This window comes from Pelobates fuscus, chromosome 3 (assembly GCF_036172605.1).
Source record: "Pelobates fuscus isolate aPelFus1 chromosome 3, aPelFus1.pri, whole genome shotgun sequence".
NCBI classification, from domain to species: domain Eukaryota; kingdom Metazoa; phylum Chordata; class Amphibia; order Anura; family Pelobatidae; genus Pelobates; species Pelobates fuscus.
In genome coordinates this window covers 423,251,291-423,271,081 of record NC_086319.1, presented here as the reverse complement: position 1 = coordinate 423,271,081, position 19,791 = coordinate 423,251,291, and the positions used below count along the sequence as shown (strand labels likewise).

At 44.8% G+C, this 19,791-nt stretch overlaps 2 protein-coding genes across 2 annotated transcripts in view; both read right to left on the bottom strand.

Annotated features, from left to right (window-relative positions):
• Nucleotides 1–19,791, bottom strand: part of LOC134603654 (thialysine N-epsilon-acetyltransferase-like) — a 190,054-nt gene that overhangs the window by 128,449 nt on the left and 41,814 nt on the right. The window lies entirely within an intron of this gene.
• Nucleotides 1–19,791, bottom strand: part of LOC134603655 (thialysine N-epsilon-acetyltransferase-like) — a 61,477-nt gene that overhangs the window by 40,717 nt on the left and 969 nt on the right. The window lies entirely within an intron of this gene.

The window sequence follows — 19,791 nt, the reverse complement described above, 5'->3', positions numbered from 1 at the left end:
CAAATTCCAGACCCGTTCTTGGTTGGAATAATTTTGGGTCATATGCAAAAAATGCAAAAAATGTTTTTGTTCCTTAATTCTCTTGGAAGTCCAACAAAAAGATGTTGGATTGCATAAGCAGTATCTTATCCAATTCCCAAGCATTTATAATTTCCTTTTGTCAGATAGGCTCTATATGTAACATTGTAAATTGGATTGTCATTTTATAAGTTGCAAAGACAGCAGTATGGTGTTGGCACCTATGGCATGTTAAGCTTCTTTTAGGAGGTGCTCTTTGCACTTTGTTCAAATTTCATTAGCTTTGCACTTCTTGGTTCACTTCTCTGGTCACCATGCTTGTGACAGGGTCTCATCTCACAGATGGATTCACATACTCTTAGTTTCACATATTCACAGCACAGGGGCTATTTTGGTTCCAACAACACCACATATCGGATTACTCCGATCGATACATTATTCACTCAGTCCCCATACACATACAGTTAGCCGTCCACATAATTTGAGATACCATTTCACCAGTATTATCATCAGGTTTCTTCATTCACAACACTTTATATTTTTTTATATTCATTTTGATTGTTATTTTTATTTTGCATTTTTATATTTATTTTTATTTTTATTTTTATTTTTATTTTTATTTTTATTTTTATTTTTATTTGTATTTTTATTTGTATTTTTATTTTTATTTGTATTTTTATTTTTATTTTTATTTGTATTTTTATTTGTATTTTTATTTTTATTTTTATTTTTATTTTTATTTTTATTTGTATTTTTATTTGTATTTTTATTTGTATTTTTATTTTTATTTTTATTTTTATTTATATTTATATTTTTATTTTTATTTATATTTTTATTTATATTTATATTTATATTTATATTTATATTTATATTTATATTTATATTTATTTTTATTTTTATTTTTATTTTTATTTTTATTTTTATTTTTATTTTTATTTTTATTTTTATTTTTATTTTTATTTTTATTTTTATTTTTATTTTTATTTTTATTTTTATTTTTATTTTTATTTTTATTTTTATTTTTATTTATATTTTTATTTATATTTATTTTTATATTTATATTTATATTTATTTTTATTTTTATTTTTATTTTTATTTTTATTTTTATTTTTATTTTTATTTTTATTTTTATTTTTATTTTTAATGTTAATTTTTATTTTTATTTTTATTTTTATATTTATATTTATTTTTATTTTTATTTATATTTATTTTTTGTCCATGTCTTTTTATCTATTTATTTATTCACTTATTTACCACATTCACGTTTTTCACAGTATAGTACATTTTTTAGCTCTCTTTGGTTCCTTTAACATTGCCATTCTGATGCCCACATGTGAGATTCCCATATACATTAGAGCATTCAATCCAGCCACTTGAACAATAAGTATATCCTCCATGTATGTTTTTATTTCTATTTTTATTATATTTTTCTTTCCCTCCGATTTACTGTGCACTATAGTCCAGGTTATTTAGGCGTTTCTTAGCAACTGTCTTGGGTTGCGATCACATGATTGCAGGTCACATGGTGTGCCCGTAACTAAGCAATTGGTAGTATCACGATCACATGACATGACGTCATCACGCACGTCAGCGGTTTTTGGCGCCGGTCAAAGGGGCAGGTCGGGTTAATGGGTTTTACACGGTGATAGGGTAAGTTTATTTGTACACATGCTATATATTGTCTATGTTTGTAATGATTTGGCATCTTGATAAAGACCGCTTGACGGTCGAAACGTTGATTCGTTTGCCTAGAACTTGAATACACAGCTTTTGCAAAACCAGTGAGTGCTCTCATTTTTTCGTTGTTTTATTTATATATATATATATATATATATATATATATATATATATATATATATATATATATATATATATATATATATATATATATATATATATATATATATATATTCCTTTTAAAAGGCTTGCAAAACAATTAAAGAAACTCCTCAGAGGTAAGGGGAGGACCCATAAGTCAAAGACTAGCTGGACCACCGCTTGCTCAATAGGAATTTCCAACTTGGGGGAGGGTTGGGGAACATAGTAGCTCCCTCCGGGTGCCATTGAGCCACTACCCTGGGAACCTCATTGGGACATCTACATCTACATTCTCTACTTAAGTCTCGAAGCATCAATGTCCCGAAACCATCCTTGTTGTCATCACCCGGGGGGGTAGGAGCTATCTCTGCATCTGTAGAGGCTCCAACGACAACAATTTGTGACCAGGGCAGTCTAGATATGGCAATAAACCACAAGACCAGGACAACCCCAGACAAAACCATATCTCCTCGGGTCGTGGGCTGTCCCCAAAAAAGCCTTCAGAGGCCGGGTGAGAAAAAAGGGGGGGGTGTACAAAAAGGGGATGAAAACAAAAACAAAAAAGAGAGGGAACGAAGAACCGTTGAACCAGGTACCAGTCCCCCACCACCCCCTTCCCGAGAGTGTTGCTTCTAAGTGTGTGGTTGGAGATATTCTGGATAGTGTTGCTTCTAAGTGTGTGGTTGGAGATATTCTGGAGATACCCTGGAGGTAATCTGAGGTATTCAGGAGGATAAATAAAAAGTTACAATTTGTTTGATTTAAATTATTCACCTCATTGGAATGGCAGACTTAGTTCAGTGTAATAGTTGCTATGCATTTGTTTCACGTTCCACCTTTTGGAGGTTTGGTTGTTGTCTAATCTGTAGACAGTTCTCTATCTTGCGGTAGGAGATTGTATTTTTGAAGTCTGAGATTTGTAAATTATCTGGTAAACAAACTCAGGCTGTAACTGCTGCAAAGCCACTGCCGCAGAGACAGACTAGGAATGGCAAATGGATCACTGTAGGATCTGGTAGACTTAGAGTTGTGGATAAAAGGCATATTGCACAGTCTGTTGCTCTACATAATTCATTTTCTGCACTTTCAGAGTGTAATGGTGTTGTGGAGACAGGCATTGAGGCTAGTGGTGTTGTGGAGAGAGGAATTGAGGCTAGTGGTGTTGTGGAGAGAGGCATTGAGGCTAGTGGTGTTGTGGAGAGAGGCATTGAGGCTAGTGGTGTTGTGGAGAGAGGCATTGAGGCTAGTGGTGTTGTGGAGAGAGGCATTGAGGCTAGTGGTGTTGTGGATAGAGGCATTGAGGCTTGTGGTGTTGTGGAGAGAGGCATTGAGGCTAGTGGTGTTGTGGAGAGAGGCATTGAGGCTAGTGGTGTTGTAGAGAGATGCACTGAGGCTAGTGGTGTTGTGGAGAGAGGCTTGGAGACTATGGTGAGGCCTAATAGAAAGCAGTTGATGGGGGATTCCATCATAAGAGGTGTGGAGATGGACAATGGTGGTCTTGTGAGGTGTCTTCCCGGAGCTACTGCTCACAGAGACAGGAGACGTATCTGTAATATTGTTAAGCGAGCAAAGCAGGAAGGGGAATTTGATGTACTTGTCCATCTAGGGACAAACCACTTGGCTTGCAATGAGGTTTCAGAGGTTAAGGAAGTCTTGAGTGTTTTTGCCAATGATCTACGGCAGGTTGCTTCCACACTGTCATTCTCTTGTGGCTTGGTAAATGGTGTCGGGAGCAAGGATTTGGCTTTATTTCTCATGGTAGCTCTGTTTGGAATGGAAATAAACTGTACAAAAAAGATGGTTTGCATCTTTCTCAAAAGGGAACACATGTTCTCAGTGAGCAGTTCAGAGGTTTTGCTAGGATGCATTTAAACTAGGGGGGGGACGAAGTTCAGTTTCAAATAAATAGATTACCCATAAATAAAACCCCGGGTCCGGATGGTTTTACAAATTTATATTATAAACATATGCAGTTTCTGTTGACTAAACCTCTAACGGATATGTTTAATCAAATAGCCATAAACGAGTCCTTTCCAACCGAACTATTACAAGCAAATATCATTCCAATACTAAAACAAAAAAGCAGTACCGATCCTAGTAATTACAGACCTATAGCGCTAATTAATGTAGACATGAAGCTATATGTGGCTATAATTGCGGAGAGAATCAAGTCCATAATTACGACCCTGATCCATCCCGATCAGATTGGATTTGTACCGGGTAGGCTAGCATCTAGCAATACTAGGAGAATAATAGATATTGTTGATTTGGCTAATAGAGATCAGCTGCCCCTCCTGGCCCTGTCTTTAGATGCTGCAAAAGCATTCGACAGGGTCGGGTGGGGCTACTTAGCTGAAGTTCTCACTGCTTTCGGGCTTACAGGCTGGATACAAAATGCCATAATGGCTTTGTATTCTGCTCCCTCTGCGCGCACTGTGGGCCCTAATATTACCGCAGGGTGGTTTGCTCTTAAAAATGGAACGCGTCAAGGGTGTCCACTCTCCCCCTTGTTGTATATTCTGTCCATTGAGCCTTTGGCTATTAATATCAGGAACAATGCACGTATTAGAGGTGTTCAAATGGATACTCTGGATGTTAAAATATCTCTCTATGCGGATGATGCGTTACTTACGCTCTCCGCTCCAGAGTCGTCTCTGAAATTCCTAATGTCTGAAATTGACAGATACTCCATTATTTCAAATTTCAAATTAAATATTAACAAATCCACAGTAATGTTCATGAATATGAGCAGTGAACAAGTTACTACCTTAGCCGACACTTATAAATTTATATGGACAGATTTAGAAATAAACTACTTGGGGCTAGTTATAACTGCTAACCCGGCTGGAATAATGGAGAGGAATATTTTGATTTTTATTCGCAATATGAACCTTAAACTTAAAAAATGGAGAAATTTAGAAACCTCATGGCAGGGTAAAATCAATATTATCAACTCATATATTCTACCTAAATGGCTATACTTGTTCTCCATGATCCCACTTAAAGTCCCTGTACCCTGGTTGGCAATGATTCAATCAAGCTTTAACAATTTTATCTGGAATTGTAAAAAACCCAGAATTACTCAAAAGATTCTAACCAAAAAGTTGAGCAATGGCGGTCTAAACTTCCCTAGCATTGTATATAGTTACCAAGCAAATATTATTAGGCATATTTATCTTCTCCAGGATCCCATGCAGGTTTCTGAGCCCTGGTATATTATAGAATCCAAAGTGGCTCATTTGGATAAATTACAACATTCTTTGTGGACAACCACAAAGATTTCTCTTAAAAATTCTCCACTAACTAGCTCGTTGATATTATCCCAGACTCTGGAAGAATGGCTAAACATTAAGAAAAAACTAGGCATAAATAATTCCATACCTAAAACATGTACGCTCGACATACTGGAAATATTGATAGAAGATTTCTCGTTAAAGCACTGGAATAATGTTGGCAAACTGAGGATTGCAGACATCATGCAGGGAGACAAGATCGTACCTTTTCAAATCATTATAGATACTCGCCATATTCCAGGCGGAGAAATCTTTACTTACCTCCGCTTAAAAAACTTCATCCATAAAAACGTTATTAAATCATCTAATATATTTGCAAAGAAATTGGAATTTATTTTTCGAAGTCAAGCTATCAGAAAAATTTCGTCTGTTGCAGCGTCCTTGTTGGAGCTGCTAAAAGAATCCCCTTATAGAGTGATCAAAAGGTGGGAATTAGAACTAGATTTGCAGATTTCTGTAGAGGAGTGGAACTCCTCTCTAACTATGGTAAATAAATATATACACTGCCTAAACCTGTCTGAGTGCCATTTTAAGGTTTTATACAGATGGTACTATACTCCAGCCAGACTGGCCAGAATATATGATTCTACCGATCCAACGTGTTGGAGATGTGGAAGTCAGCCAGGCACTTATACACACATATGGTGGACCTGCCCTGCGGTTAGATATTTATGGCTATGGGCGTTTAATATCTTTACAGCTATGACGACAAATAGAATTGAGGAGAATGCTGCTTCGGCCCTCTTACATCTAAACCTGATTTTTTTTTTTTTTGTAAATATAATTTTTATTGTATTTTCTGTTTGGTTTTTTTTTTTTGCGATAAGTAGTTATACACGATTCTACATGGAGACTCGCAGGTCTCTAGCTTACTCATAGTCACGTGAGCGCGCAGGCTCATTGTTCAACAAGTCTTAAGCGGCTCGCAGGCCGCAGGTGAAAGTTTAGTATGAAAGATCCAAACGTCAGTTTCGGCTCAATAACATTTCAATTGGCATTTCAAGCTAAGTAGGTATCGGGTGCATTGATACGCGCTTCGTCTGGGTGTTTGTGACTAACTTCCTCAACAGAAGCTGCTGTGTTCCCATTAATTGGCCATGTCCATCCTAGCCTACGTTTTGGCCCTCTCGTGACCTCTCGTCATGGGTGTCAGTTAAGGCTAATTGTCTATGTCACCTTTGGCTAGTATTAACTACTGATTCGGTCCGTGTCTCCTATCTATCCCGTCCAGCGTTCCCTGGTCAGGATCCCGGTCCTTCCTACTCGGGATGTATAGGGTAGATTGAGGATATAGGATTGGGGTTAGGGGGCAAGAGGGGGGTTGGGTGCGTCTGATGTCTCTTGTGTCTCGTGCCTGTCTACCAGTCTCAGTCGGTCCGTAAAGTCTGGGTCGGAGGTCTGTATTATCCAGTGTGTCCACGTGTTGAAGTATGTCTGTTGTGTGTTTGCTGCTGTGTGTTGGAATTCTTCTAATGCTCGGAGGTCCTCCATATGGGCGAACCATGTGGTCAGTGGTGGTGTTGTGGCTTGCTTCCAGTATTTTGGGATGATGGATTTAGCTGTGTTCAGTATTCGTATGGACAGTGATTTTTTGTATGCGGATCTTGATATTTTGGTGTGGTGCAGTAGCATTTCCGCGGGCTTAAAGGGGGGTGGGTCATCTGAGAATAGCTGTAGCATCTTGTAGATCCCCTGCCAAAATGGGGTGATACCACTACATTCCCACCAAATATGTAGGTGTGTGCCCCTCTCCTTCCCGCATCTCCAGCATTGTGGAGATTGCGTTGGGGAGATTGTGTGCAGCGTCGAAGGTGTGCGGTACCATTGTGTCAGTATTTTGTACGCAGTGTCCTGGGTCTTGCTGTAGCTAGCGCAGTGGTGCGTAAGGTAGCAGATTTTCTCCCATTCGGCTTCTGTAAGTGTGTGCCCTAATGCTTCCTCCCATTTTCCCATGAATCCCGGTGTGGCCGTTGGTGTGTGGGTCAGCAACATGTTATATAGAGAGGAGACTCCGTGTGCCAGTGGTTGGGGTTCCAAGCATTCCTTTTCGAATGCCGTGGGGGCTCTCAGGAGTTGTGTACCTTGAGGGAGTGTGGCTATGTAGTGTCTTATTTGTCTATATCTGAGTTGTGTCAGAAATGTGTCAGGGGCTTCTCCTCTGAGATCCCTCAGGGTTTTGATGCCTTCAGGTCTAGAGATGTGTTTGAGCCTAGGTATGGGGTCCGGGATTATGGTTCTAAAAGCTTTCGGGTCTTGACCTGGTGGGAACTCTGGGTTATGTGTCAGAGGTAGCATGGGTGAGGGGTGTGTCGTCAGGTTGTGTTTGCCCTTCGCCCTCTGCCACTCCTGCATGGTGGCTCTCGTGTAATGGGATAGTGTTTGTGTTCTGTTCCCTGATCCTGGTGGTATCCATGGTATTATAGCCGTGGGTATTCCCGCCTCCCCCTCCTCTGCTTGCTTCCAGAGCTTTTGTACCCCTGCCTTGGACCATTCTACTATTCGTAGGAGGTGACATGCCCTGTAGTATAGATGAAAGTCCGGAAGGGCTAAGCCGCCCCTGTTTTTTGGGAGTGTCAGCGTGTTGTGGCTTATCCTGGGTTTCTTCCCGTCCCATACGTATCTGCCTAATGCGGAGCGTAGTGTGGTGAAGAATGTACGCGGGATTGTTATGGGGATGGTCTGGAACAGATACAGTAGGCGTGGCAAGAAGTTCATCTTGACCACCTGTATTCTGCCCAGCCAGGACACGTGCGGATACGCCCATTCCCTCATGTCTGCATGAAGCTGTGTGTGCATTGGTGTGAAATTCTCCCGATACATGTCCCCTGCCCGCCTAGTTAGCCAGATGCCCAGATAGCGGATTTTGTGTGCTGCCCACCGAAAAGTGTAGTTTTGTCGCATGTGTGTCGTCCTGGTTTCTGGTACGCTAATATTGAGTATGAATGATTTTGAGTTGTTAATCTTCAAATTAGATATGGTCCCAAATTCTTGTAGTGTCTTTAAGATGTTGGGGAGGGATACCTCTGGGTTCGTCACATAAAATAACATGTCGTCAGCGTATGCCGCGACTTTGTGATGTGTGTTCCCTACCGTCACCCCTGTGATGTCTGGGTTTGCTCTTACGGCCTGTAGAAGTGGTTCTAGTGCCAGGACAAAAAGTAACGGGGATAGGGGACAGCCCTGGCGGGTACCATTTCGGATGTCGAATGCTGTTGTTAGTGCCCCGTTCACCGTCACCTGCGCGGATGGTTGTGTGTACAGGGCCTCTATCCATCCTCTGATTCGGGGGCCCATGCCCGTGTGTGCCAGGGTCCTAAACATGTATGACCATCCGACTCTGTCGAAGGCCTTCTCCGCGTCCGTGGACAGCAGGAGAAGGCCCCCACGGGTGTGTTTCTGGCCGTGTATCAGGGTGAGGGTGCGCATAGTGTTGTCCCGTGCCTCCCTTCCCGGCACGAACCCGGTCTGGTCCGGGTGTACCAGGCCTGGCACATGGAGCTGTAATCTGTTGGCCAGTATTTTGGCCAGAAATTTTAGGTCGCAATTGATGAGGGAGATGGGCCGGTAGCTTCCACAGTGTTCCCCGTCTCTGCCCTCTTTTGGGAGGATGGTGATGTGGGCCGCGAGTGATTGTTTGGGGAAGTGGTGGCCTTCCCTGATGGCATTGTATGTGTTTACTAGGGGGGTGTAGAGTATATCTGCAAATGTTTTGTAGTAGCTCCGTGGCAAGCCGTCGGGGCCTGGGCTTTTGCCTGGTTTTGTCTGTTTTATCGCATGTGCTAATTCTTCGGGCGTGATCTCCACTTCTAGGAGGTCAGCGGTGGTCTTGTCTAGTGTGGGTAGGTCTTGCGTAGTGAGGTAATTATTTATTTTATCCGTCAGGCGTTCATCTGCTGCTGTCGTCGGTGGACGGGGCAGGTTGTAGAGGTTGGCATAATATGTTTTAATTATGTCCTGAATCTTCGTGGGTAATCTGTGTAGTGTGTCTTTATCGTCTCTGATGCGTTCTATATACGTCTGCTGTCTGCGTTTTGCTAGCATCCTAGCGAGTAGTTTACCGCTCTTGTCGCCGTGCAGTGCAAAGAACGCTTTATGTCTCAATGCTTCCCTGTGATGTCTCCTCAGTAGGAGTCTGGCTAGTTCCCTGCGGAGTGTGAGTAGTTTATCTTGTAGTGTGTGTGTGATTGGGTGCCCTTGTTTTGGTCGTCTATCCCCTGGATTTCGGTGACTAGTGCGGTCATCTCCGCCTCCCTCCTTTTTTTCAGCATGGCTCCTTTTTGGAGAAAGTGACCCCTTACTACACTCTTATGTGCCTCCCATAGTATTGTCGGTGTCGTATGTTCTGGTGTATTTATAGTGAAGTATTCTTTTAGTACAGTGCTAATGTCCGCTTTAATGTCGGGTTGTGTTAGTAATTGTTCGTTTAGGCGCCATTTGGACACCTTTGGTCTGTGCAGGGGGGATGCTATCGTGATGGAGATCGGGGCGTGGTCTGACCATGTCGCCGTGCCTATTTCCACTTGCTCGACCAGCGGGAGGTGGAAGTGTGTCATGAAGAAATAGTCGATCCTGGTGTAGGTGTTGTGCGGGTGGGAAAAGAAGGTATAATCCCTCTCATCGGGGTGGAGGGCTCTCCAGCAGTCGACTAGTTTTTGTTTAGACAGGAGCATTTTAAGTGCTGCCAAGTGTTGGGTCGGGACATGTGTTGTTCCCGAGGAGGTGTCCCATCTCGGGTCTATTGCTACATTGAAGTCGCCTCCCAGGATGAGCACCCCCTCTGCAAATTTCTGGAGTGTGCGTATTGTGTGGGATAAAAACCTATAGTGTCTCTGGTTGGGAGCGTAGATGTTGGCGAATGTGTAGGTTTGACCCACTATCTTCCCTTTCACGAAGATGTATCTGCCCTCTCTGTCTGTCAACGTCTCCTCTTCTAAGAAGGGGACTCTCTTATGCATCAGAATCGCCACCCCCCGTGCCTTGCCCCCTTGGAAATCGCTATAGAACCCTCTTGAGAATCGGTGGTCGTGGAAGCGGGGTCGTGCCCCCTCTCGAAAATGAGTCTCTTGTATGTAAACTATGGATGCTTTGAGAGTGTGGAATTCACGCAACGCAGTTGACCTTTTTTCCGGTTTATTAAGCCCCCTGGCGTTGATGGACACCAGTGTGAGTGTCGTGGGTCTGAGTGACATGTTTGGTGTGTGGCTGTATGTCTATGTCTTCAGTCGTCTGGTCTCGGGGTGTGTGGTGGGATGGGAGGGGTGGGGTGGGAGTTGGGAAGGGTGGGAGGGATAGGATGGGTGTATGGAGTAACCGTCACCTGGATGACGTTAGGGTTATGGCGTCGAGGTGCGTGTGTGGACCTGGGCCTTTGGTGTGCCCAGTGACCCACTCACCTGAATGTGGCGCCTGTCCCGTCGGGGTGTGGGAGGAACACCGAGAAGTGTCGTGACCTCGTGGGAAATGCCTCTCCCGCGTGATCCGGCTCTCGTATTCTTCCTAGTCTGGGTGGTCTGGGAACGTCTGTATCCCTCGTCTCCCTGTTTTAGTGGCTTCAGTCGTGTTCATACGTGGCTGTCCCCGCCTGTGGACGTTTCTGCAACCGGATCGTCACCCTGGGCATAACATCAAATAACATAAAAGCGAAATAACAGTAAACATTAACATATATAAACCTTCATGAACATTCAGATTGTTGTGGCGTGGCTTTGTGGACCGGCCGGCCCCCCTCCCCCTCCCTCCCCTTCCACAGCATAGTAGTGATACAGTAATACATTTTATGATTTCAGTGGCCTCCCCCGCTAAGCGGGCTATGGTGTGCCTCCAGCCCCCAGTTACACTCTATTACGTTAACTTGTGGTCATGTGTGCCCCAGTGGCCTTTGTATTCCTCTGTGTTCTGAGTGGACCTCCTAAGTTTTCTGAGTAGGTGTTTGTGCCTGTATGCGAAGCGGTCTGTACCTGGTGGCCCAGGTTCTCCTTTCCCTTCTCCTTCCTGTGCAACTGTCCTGTACGCCTCGCGTTATGTCCCCCTTCCTCCCGCTTCAAACCCCCCTGCTACAGGCTGATTCTGCTCAGTTGGTACCGGAGTGAGCCGGGCCCACGCCCCTCCTGCCCGCTCCTGTGGAGGTCGTCACGGGCCCTATGTGGGAGAGGCGTTTTCCCAGCTCAGTCTGCCCTTACATGTGCCCGCCACCCTCCAAGTGTATGAGCTGTCTGCTGTTGCCTGGGTGCCCTTGCCCTCCCGCCACCCCCCCCCCCCTCCCCCTCAAGTGGTTAAACCAGTTCTATATCAAGAGTCCAGCATATACTTGCGAATTTGTCTACAGGAGCGCCGTCTCGGTACTAGCCGGGGGGCGGCAGTTCTGTGGTAGGGTGTTCAGAGTTCAGTGTCCATGCCGCACCCGGGGTTTTGCATCTCTTTAAGCGAAAGTCTCTGAGCAATGGGCTTCTAGGCTCCGGGTATAGCGCTTGGTACAGTCTATGAGGCGGGCAGGTCCTTCTTTTCGGAGTGTGGGAGGCCAGTGAGATTAGTGACTGTCCGCCTCTGTCTAGATGTTCTTTACTGTGTCAGGGGAGTTACTGTCTGTGGTTGTCGGCCGGTGTTGCCCGCCATTTTGGCACGTGTCTTCAGCTTCTTCAAAGTTGGGCCCCTAAGGGTCTCAGCGCCTGTTGCCGCGTAGTTCTTCGGGTCTGTGTTCTCTGCGGTTGTGGTATGGCCCCTTGGGCAGGTTGTGTGTAAGGTGCCAGTGGGTCCGGCCACTGTAAGGGTGCCGGTGTGATGTGAAGTTCCTCCGCCAGGACGTTTAAGTCTTGTCTGTCTTTCACTAAGAAGGGTCCTTTTGGTGTTTGTACTTGTAACCCCGTGGGGAAGCACCAGCGATAGCGCAGTCTATTTGCCTGTAGTTGTTTGGTAAAAGGGCGCAGCGCTCTTCTGTATGCCAGCGTTGCCGGTGCCAGGTCGGGAAAGAGTTGTACTTCGGTACCGTCCAGGTGTACCGTGCCTGCTTCCCTGGCCCTTCTGAGGATTTCTTCCTTAAGTTGGTAGCTCATCAGGCAACATATGATGTCTCGGGGTGAGCTCCCCTCTGGGCCTCTGGGCCGTAGTGCCCTGTGTGCTCTAACAAATTCAATGGGGTCTTGGTGTGTGCGACCCAGTATATTGTTAAATAGGCCGGTCAGTGTGGCCTGTATCGGGGATGAGTTGTCCGTCTCCTCCGGAATCCCCCGGACTCTAATATTCTGCCTCCTACCTCGATTGTCCAGGTCTTCCATGTGGCCCGCCATTTGCTGTAGCTGGAGGGTGTGGAGCCGTAGTGTGTCCGTGTTCGCGGACTGCGCCACTGACATGTGGTCGCAATCTGCCTCTATTTGGCCGACCCGTTGGTGTAGGCCTCTGATTTCCTCCTTCAACGTTTGGAGCTCCGTTGTGATGGAGGTGCGGAGCTCCGCGTTAGCCGCCTTTAGATCCGCTTTCGTGGGTAGGTTGCGGAGCAGTTCCATCCAGTCCTGGTGTTGGGTGGCTGGAGTGGCTGATAGGTCGTCCGCCTGAATCCCATCACCGTCTAGTGAGTGTGGGAGCGGGTTCTCCAGGGCCGAGAGAGATGTGCAGGCCGGAGTGTCAGCGTCCGCTTGTGCGGTTAGGAATTGCCGCATGGAGGGGTTTTGAGATCGCCTGGGGGTGTCCGCTTGCTTAGGGGGTTGAGGTGGTCGGTTCGTCTTGCCCATTTTCGGGGTGAGAGTATGCTTTAGGCGGTGTTTTTGCGGCGCCTTACAGGGAGCTCTAGGTTTATGCTGCCATCTTCTTCAGCGTCCAGGCCACGCCCCTCCTAAACCTGATTTTTAACTCCCAGAAGGACGTTTGTTTTGCCATACATTGCCTAGTGGCTGTTAAAATTATTATTGCGCGACATTGGAAATCATCAAAGCCGTTTGACAAGCGGCTACTGATCGATCAGATCATGTTCCAAATGTCAATGGAATTTGCGCTGATCAACAATTCGACTTTTAGGTCGAAGAAGAAACAATGGTACACAGATTGGTTAAAAAAATACAAGGGCTTATTTGGACACCCTTCTATCTAGATAGTTTGTTATATTTGTATTTTACTGTGATGTATTTGTTGGCCTTATTAAGGGATAAATCAAATACTATATAAAATAGATGCGGAGCTATATAGATTAATTTAGGAAGTTAAAAATAATCGATTATGTGCTCTAAATTATCTGCTCTAAAATTTGGTGATGTTTTTTTTTTTTTTTTTCATTTTTGTTATTTATGCTGGTTCCTATGGGATCATTGTGACAATATCTTTCTGTACAATGTCAAATAATGTGTAATAATTTATTCTAATATTTATTTGTTTGTAACACTGTACATGAATTGATTCTCTTAGGCCCAGTATAATTGTCTCTTACTGTGAAAAAGGAAAATATTTCAATAACAATTTATTTAAAAAAATAAATAAACTAGGGGGGGGGGGGGCAAAAGGGTGATAATACATCAATCCAATTGTCCCTCAAAACAAGGACAGAAGGTGCCTGTAGCAAGTGTGTTAAAAAATGATAAGCTTAGAGTCATGTCTACAAATGCTCGCAGTTTAGGGAATAAGATCCATGAACTTGTGGCAATAATGGCAACTGATAGTGTAGATTTAGTCGCTGTTACGGAGACATGGTATAATGAGAACAATGACTGGGACATAGCAATACCATATAGAAAAGACAGGGAAGGCAGGAAAGGGGAGGGGTGGCCCTGTATGTGAAGGATAGCATAAAATCTAGCCTAATAAAAGTTAGTGACGCGAACATAGAGTCCGTTTGGGTTACGTTAGAATTTGGTAATCACACAGTAATTCGTGTAGGTGTGATTTATAGGCCCCCAGGACAAATTGAAGAGTTAGATAATCTACTAGTTGAGGAAATAGCTAAAATGACAATGAAGGGGGAAGTTATCATCATGGGTGACTTTAATCTTCCTGATGTGAATTGGAAAACAAAAATAGCTACTTGTGTCAGGAGCACACATATTCTTAACTCCCTACTGGGATTGTCTATAAAACAAGTCGTTGAGGAGCCAACTCGGCCATACTAGATTTAGTGTTAACAAATGGAGATTTGGTATCCGATATTACTGTAGGTGAAAGTTTAGGATCCAGTGATCATCAGTCAGTGTGGTTTAATATAAGAACAGTGATTGAGTCACACCACACAAAAACAAAAGTTTTAGACTTTAGAAAAACAAACTTTTCTAAAATTAGAATATGTGTAAAGGAGTCATTATCAGACTGGAGCGATTTAAATGGAGTCCAAGAGAAATGGGATTATTTAAAAGTTGCACTACTGAAGGCAACAGAAAATTGCATTAGGCTTGTCAGTAAAAGCAAAAAATTCAAGAAACCACTGTGGTACTCCGCAGATGTGGCCAAAATAGTAAAAAACAAAAGTTAGCATTTAGTAATTATAAAAAAAAACAGAGTGAGGAAGACAGAGTGATCTATAAGATTAGGAAGAAAGAGGCTAAGCAAGTTATAAGAGCTTCCAAATCACACACAGAAGAGAAAATAGCACAGTCAGTAAAAAAGGGGGACAAAACTTTTTTTAGATACATAAATGAGAAAAGAAAAGTAAAACAAGGATTAGTTAAATTAAAAACAAAAGAAGGGAGGTATGTAGATGAGGATAAAGGTCTAGCTGACTGCCTCAATGAATATTTTTGCTCGGTATTTACAGATGAAAATGAAGGAAAGGGACCTCAGTTAAGAAAAAGTTTAAAAAGAGTCATTTATTACACGTGAGTTTACAGAGGAAGAGGTTCTATTTCAATTGTCAAAAGTAAAGACAAATAAGTCAATGGGACCTGATGGAATACAACCAAAGCTATTAAAAGAGCTTAGTGGTGTACTAGCAAAATCATTAGCAAATTTAACCAATCATTGATAACAAGAGTAGTCCTAGAAGATTGGAAGTTGGCAATGTTGTGCAAATTCACAAGAAAGGTAACAGGGAGGAGTCGGGCAACTATAGGCCAGTAAGCTTTACTTCAGTAGTGGGGAAAGTGATGGAAACCATGTTAAAGGATAGGATTCTTGAACATCTAAAAACATATGGATTTCAAGATCAGAGACAACATGGGTTTATTTCAGGGAGATCATGCCAAACTAATCTTATTGATTTTTTTGATTGGGTAACTAAAATAATAGATCAGGGTGGTGCAGTAGACATTGCTTACCTAGATTTCAGTAAGGCTTTTGACACTGTTGCACATAGAAGGCTTATCAATAAACTGCAATCTTTAAGTTTGGATTCCAATATTGTTGAATGGGTGAGGCAGTGGCTGAGTGACAGGCAACAGAGGGTTGTAGTCAATGGAGTATATTCGAAGCTTGGGCTTGTCACCAGTGGGGTACCTCAGGGATCTGTACTTGGACCCATTCTCTTTAATATTTTTATTAGTGATATTGCAGAAGGTCTTGATGGTAAGGTGTGTCTTTTTGCTGATGATACTAAGATATGTAACAGGGTTGTTGTTCCAGGAGGGATAAGCCAAATGGCTAATGATTTAGGTAAGCTAGAAAAATGGTCAGAGTTGTGGCAACTGACATTTAATGTGGATAAGTGCAAGATAGTACATCTTGGAAGTAAAAAAACAAGGGCACAGTACAGAATATTTGTGTGGCGGAACCAACCTCGCCACTGGCCACTGGAGGAGCCTGGTCGCCCGCCTCCTGCCACTGGACTATGGCCCCATGTTTAACACTGTTCTTTTTCCCTGCAGAAAGGCTGGTTCGTGCCTTTCTGCGGACTGTTAAAGCCCTGCTACCCCAGATAGCTATGCCATGGAGCCCAGCCGTATATTGAAAGACTGTATGAAAGACTTTGGCTCCATGGCAATTGAACTGTATGTATGTGATCTGAGCGCCATCCGGTAATAATGTGCGCCCAGATCTAAGCTATCTGGGGATATGTAGAATGTGTATGTTCTATGTGATAAATGTAACAGTATGTATTTTTATGTATTTTATTGTCCTTTGTCTGCCATGTGGTTAATGGAGTTTTGCCTCTGTCCTTGGAGATAATTGGATTACTTCCCAATTATCTCCAGGACAGAGAGGAGGGATTGTGATGCATTGTGGGATTGTAAGCTTGTGATTGGTCAATGTCCAATATGTTTCCCGGTCTTCCATCTGGTCCCCTAGGGGAGTGTCCACCAGGTGGGAGACCTGCATAAATACCGGGCAGGTAGCCCCCGTAAAGTTCTGCTTGACCCTCAAACGAAGTCTCGTCTCGTTCTTGGGGGGAATTGGATTGTATGCTGTTACAGTGCGACTGCCAGGAGTGTAAACTGTTCGTGTGGTTTTTCCTGTTCGGCTGTTTACAGCATTCGTGTGTTTCCTGTTCGGGAGTTTGGAGCATTCCCCTGGTTCCAGGTCGGGAGATTGGTGAATTCATGTGTTTGCAGTTCGGGAGTTTGAGTATTCATGTGCTTGCAATTCGGGAGATTGGTGATTGCAGTAGCTGCCTGTGCATCTGAAAAGGCAAGCAACGGGATCATTCCCACAGCCCAGACGGACAGCTACAAGGTAACACCATTCCCTGGATTTACAAATTGAGGGTGTGACAAACTGCCATTTGCCACTGGGCATTGGAGAGGACTTGTTGCTAGCCTCCTGCCCTGCGACTATGGCCCTGGAAGGTATTGCCCTTTGAGACTTGTATTTGGGCCCAATGGATGTTTGTATGCTGTTCCTGGCCCTTTAAATACTTGGGAGCAGTGTTCCAACTTTTGAACTGGCACTTCGAATGCAGTCGATGTGCCGAAGCGCCGAAGCCGTCAAAGTGCCGAAGCCGTCGAAGTGGCCGCCATTACAGTCGAACACATGGTGGCAGCCATTTTAATCCAGTCGAACGGGGGAGCTGTACATTCCCCTACCCTTCGACACTGCGGCTGGAGACTAAGTCCCGTTCGAAGATTCAAACACACGTTCGAACGGGACTTTGTCATTTCTGGGTGTAAAACAGACAATATAACACCACGGAAACAACCCCGGTTTCACTTCGACACTTCGCCAAAAGTCGAAGTGAGTTCAATGATTCGAACGGTGCCTTCGGATGGAACTTTGTAACTTTTCAGGGCAGAAATAGACCGACCACACAGCCTGAATCTGTGGAACTGTTTTGGGCAGGGAAACGTGCTTGCGGTCAGTCATAAAGGACTTCCAGCTAACTCTTTAACCCCTGAATGGAATTAGCTGAATTTTGGATATTTTTGTAAGTAAAGTATGCGGATTATTAATATGTGGTTTTTATGAAGATTGTATGCATAGTTTTAGAGTTATAGAAATGGATGAAAATGTATGTTTAAACTGTATGTTATAATTGGGTTACCTCTCAGGCTAAGGGGAGGGAATCTGTGGGAGGTAACCATTGTATGGTTGGGTAATGCTTAATTGGATGTGGGCGTCTCCCTTGCAGGGGAGAATTGCATAAAAGCAGAGTGTGTGTAATTAAACCAGAGTTCTTCTTGACCCTCAATTCGTAGCCTTGTCTCGTTATTCGAGGGAACTGCTATATCACACTGGGGATTGCTATGCTCTGCATACTCCCTTGAACTTTAATCACTTAGTTCTTGTTCCTGATACTCTCTCCTGGAGAAGAGGTCTTTCCCACACGGTCCTGAATGTTGGAGGTTCATTCAGGGTGGAAGGAAGACGGCGCGGCTCCAGTTAAGCTACGGCGGTTGTGGAGTCTGCGGTGGTTGTGGTGTCGTCTGCAGTGCTGGGAGTCCTCAGGAAGCGCTAGGAGCATCAGTCAACGGAAGGTCGTCCGTTACAGAGGGCAACGTTAGTACCCGTACAGCGACCCTATCTACAAAAGAAGCAACGTCAGCAGAGCAAGCATGGCGCCTGGCTACACTGAGGAGCAGTTTGACAGAGAGATTAATGCGGTGCTGTCTGTCTATGGACCCGACCCCTCGGAGAGATCCGTGCAGCATGTCAAGAAAATAATAGGAGAGTACCTGCAATTCCTAGCAGATTTGGCCCGGTGGGAGAGACCCCATCGGCCGAGTGAGTTACAGGGAGACAAAGGTACCGTCCTTCCTCCCCAGCGGCAGTGTGAGTCCCAGGGAGCTGAACGTGTCATCCTTCCTCCCCAGCGGCCGAGTGAGTTACAGGGAGACGAAGGTGCCGTCCTTCCTCTCCAGTGGCAGTGTGAGTTACAGGGAGCTGAAGGTGCAGTCCTTCCTTCCCAGCGGCAGTGTGTGTTACAGGGAGCCGAAGGTGCCGTCCTTCCTTCCCAGCGGCAGTGTGTGTTACAGGGAGCTGAAGGTGCCGTCCTTCCTCCCCAGCGGCCGTGTCGGTTCCAGGGAGCTGAAGGTTCCGTCCTTCCTTCCCAGCGGCAGTGTGTGTCACAGGGAGCTGAAGGTGCCGTCCTTCCTCTCTAGCGGCAGTGTGTGTTACAGGGAGCTGAAGGTGCAGTCCTTCCTCCCCAGCGGCGGTGTGTGTCACAGGGAGCTGAAGGTGCCGTCCTTCCTCCCCAGCGGCAGTGTGTGTTACAGGGAGCTGAAGGTACCGTCCTTCCTCCCCAGCGGCAGTGTGTGTCACAGGGAGCTGAAGGTACCGTCCTTCCTCCCCAGCGGCAGTGTGTGTTACAGGGAGTTGAAGGTGCCGTCCTTCCTCCCCAGCGGCAGTGTGTGTCCCAGGGAGCTGACAGTGCCGTCCTTCCTCCCCAGCGGCAGTGTGTGTTACAGGGAAACGAAGGTGCCGTCCATCCTCCCCAGCGGCGGTGTGTGTCACAGGGAGCCGAAGGTGCCGTCCTTCCTCCCCAGCGGCAGTGTGTGTCACAGGGAGCTGAAGGTGCCACACTTCCTCCCCAGCGGCGGTGTGTGTCACAGGGAGCTGAAGGTACCGTCCTTCCTCCCCAGCGGCAGAGTGTCCTGCAGGGAGCAGAGACCGTCGGTCTCACACCCCAGCAGCAGGACAAAATATTGAAAGGCGGAGACAGTCGGTCCCCCCCTCCACCAGCAGAGAAAGTGTCAGGGAGAGGAACCTGCTACCCCCTCTCCCCAGCGGCTGAAAGTGTTCCAGGGAGAGGAATCGTGACCACCTCTCCCCAGCGGCAGCTTAGTTTACAAAGGGGAGATCCTATTCTCCCAGAAGGGGCAGATGAGGCACGCGGTCTCCCCCTCAGAAGCAGGACAAACATAGCAGTAGAAGTAGAAAGAGGGAAGTGCTCATGCCATTGTACAGAACACTGGTGAGACCTCACTTGGAGTATTGTACGCAGTACTGGAGACCGTATCTTCAGAAGGATATTGATACCTTAGAGAGAGTTCAGAGAAGGGCTACTAAACTGGTTCATGGATTGCAGGATAAAACTTACAAGGAAAGGTTAAAGGATCTTAACATGTATAGCTTGGAGGAAAGACGAGACAGGGGGGATATGATAGAAACATTTAAATACATAAAGGGAATCAACACAGTAAAGGAGGAGACTATTTTTAAAAGAAGAAAAAGGGGCAAAGGTTTAAAAATATCAGGAAGTATTACTTTACTGAGAGGGTAGTGGATGCATGGAATAGCCTTCCAGCTGAAGTGGTAGAGGATAACACAGTAAAGGAGTATAAGCATGCGTGGGATAGGCATAATGCTATCCTAACTATAAGAT